Source organism: Cebus imitator, unplaced genomic scaffold (assembly GCF_001604975.1).
Source record: "Cebus imitator isolate Cc_AM_T3 unplaced genomic scaffold, Cebus_imitator-1.0 Scaffold36, whole genome shotgun sequence".
Taxonomy (NCBI): Eukaryota; Metazoa; Chordata; class Mammalia; order Primates; family Cebidae; genus Cebus; species Cebus imitator.
Window position 1 is genome coordinate 3033637 of NW_016107351.1, and position 2788 is coordinate 3036424.

Here is a 2788-nt window from a genome sequence, read left to right on the forward strand (position 1 = left end):
AAAAAAAAAAAAAAAAAAAATAGAAAGTGATTGTTGGGAGAGTCCTGGGTGCAGTAGCTGCGCCACAAGCCATCCAAGGAGCTAGGTCCCTGAGAGTACTCACCACGGGGCTCAGATTCGCTTTCACAGAAGCTCTGTGCAGGGTTGGGGTCTGCAGTCCCTGGTGTGTCTCCAAAGCCCAGCGTGGTGCCGGCTGCCTCCTTTCTCTGTGAGTTGCTGGGTGGGAGGGAGCTGGGCAGAAGGAAGAGCCTGAAGCCAAAGCAGTGTCAGGTGAATTGACGGTGATTTCAAGCTACGTGATCTGCTCCAAAACTCAAAGTTCACTCACAACAACGGCAAGCGGCTGGGAAAAGAAGTCAAACTCAGATCCGGGAAATAACTCGACGGACCTCTGACCCCTGTGGTTTTCCCAGTAACTATAAATGCTTTCTTGGCACTAGAAGCAGACGTCTAGAATGGACCTGGGCTTTGAACCCTAGACTACCAAGGAGAGCTGACAGGCGTAGTGGTTATCCAAAGCGTCCACAGGCGGCTCAGGGGCTCCCCACAGAGCCAGGCCACTCACAGCCTTCTGCCGAGTCTCCTTGCCCGGAAGGAAGAACAGCGGGGAAAACAGCAGCAGGCTGGAAGGCAGCGCCGCCTCCCTCCTTCTCATCTCAGCCTGTTTCTCGCTGGGAACAAACAGGTGATTGAGGCTTGTGAGTCAGGGTGTCACTGACTGTGGCCCCCGCAAAAGAATGCTGACATCTTGATCCCCAGTACCTGTGAATAGGGCCTCATCTGCGAATAGGTCTCTGCCAATGTGATCAAGTTGACGTCGTTAGGGTGGGCCCTAATCCAGGGAAGGGCGCCCTTATAACAAGAGAAGGGCTGGGTGCCGTGGCTTGCACCTATAATTCCAGCACTTTGAAAGGCGGAGGCGGGAAGATTGCTTGAGCTCAGGAGTTTGAGACCAGCCTGGGCAACACAGTGAGACTTTGCCTCTGCTAAAAAGTTTTTTGTTTATGTGTTTGTTTGTTTGTTTTTGAGATGCAGTCTTCTCTTATTGCCCAGGCTGGAGTGCAATGGTGGGATCTCCACTCCCTGTAACCTCTGCCGCCCAGGTTCTAGTGATTCTCCTGCCTCAGCCCCCTGAGTCGTTGGGATCACAGGTGCACACCACCATGCTGCCCGGCTAACTTTTGTATTTTGAGCAGAGACAGGGTTTCACCATGTTAGCCAGGCTGTTTTGTTTTTGTTTTTATTAGGTGTGGTGGGGTACACCTGTAGTCGCGGCTACTCAGGAGGCTGAAGTGGGAGGATGGCTTGAACCTGGGAGCCAGAGGTCACAGAGCTGAGAGAGTGCCATTGCACTCCAGCCTGGACGACAGGGAAAGACCCTGTCTCAAAAAAAAAAAGCAGCAGCAGGAGAAGGGCCCCAGACACTCCGTGATCACCCTGTGCTGGTGGAGGGAGAGACGGCACGCCAACGGTGGGCGGTGACACTAGAAACTCAGCAAAGGCATGACGCAGGCCCTCCCTGAGCCTTCACAGACGCTGTGGCCCTGCACACCCCGGAGTGTGGACCTCTGGCCTCCAGAACCATGAGCAAATACCTTTCTGTTGGTTCAGGCCACCCAGTTTGTGGTCATTTATGAGGGCAGCCAGAGGAAAGCGCGCAGAGCAAAGGGGATGTGGACATTGTCCACCCGTCTCCTGCGTGTCTGGGACTGCAGGTGCATGCCACCACGCCAGGCTCATCATCATCATGATGATTATTATTTTGGCAGAGATAGGGTCTTGCTATGTTGCCTGGGTTGGTGCCAAACTCCTAGGTTCAAGCGATCCTCCCACCTCAGCCTCCAAAAGCGCTAGGATTACAGGTGTGAACCACTGTGCTGGCTGTGAGTTATACCTCAGCCAAGTTGTTAAAAAAAAAAAAAAAAATCCAGGCTTGGTGCAGTGATTCACACCTGTAACCTGGAAGGCCAAGGTAGGAGGATCCCGTCTCTAAAAAAAAAAGATCTCAGGGCTGCTGGTGACCACACCCTGCTTCCTGCTTCCCTCTCTGGTCCCACTCCCTGCCAGGAAGCAGGAGGGTGGGCTGAGGAGGTCCCTGCAGTGACCAGTTCTGCCTCTGCCACCCCAGGGCCAGGGCTGGCGGGCCAGGGTGCTTGGGACACTGGCATCCTCTTTCCGTTCTCCTCATTTTCAGCCTAGACTGGGCCCCCATCCCAGCCACCCCTGCCTGCCCGGCGCCCCCACCACAAGTGGGTTCCTCTCTTGCCAGCTGCTGTTCTCTGCCAGGTGGTGTCGAGCAGGAATGTGTGCTCCAGGCATTCCCAGGCGGGCCTCCTCCTTTCCACCCCCCTGGCTTCCTCATTCCAGAATGCCTGTTCACCTCAGCTGACCCTGTGACCCTCTAGGAATGTCTCTGGCTCTTGCAGAGGCGTCTGGGGTTCCCCTCACCCCTTCTTAGACATCACAACCATGTGGGCGCAGTTACCCCATCACATCAAGCCCAAAGTCTGTGGGTCAAACCAACCCAGGATCACTGCAGCCTCCTGTACCTTTCTCCACAGCTCCTGGCGAAATGAACCACGTGTTGCTCTTTTAAAAGTTAAAAAAACAAAAAAAACAAGTGAATAAAACAGCAATCACAACACGAGGAAAGAAAAACAACTTTTTGGCTGGGCGCGGTGGCTCAAGCCTGTAATCCCAGCACTGTGGGAGGCCGAGGCGGGTGGATCACGAGGTCAAGAGATCGAGACCATCCTGGTCAACATGGTGAAACCCCGTCTCTACTAAA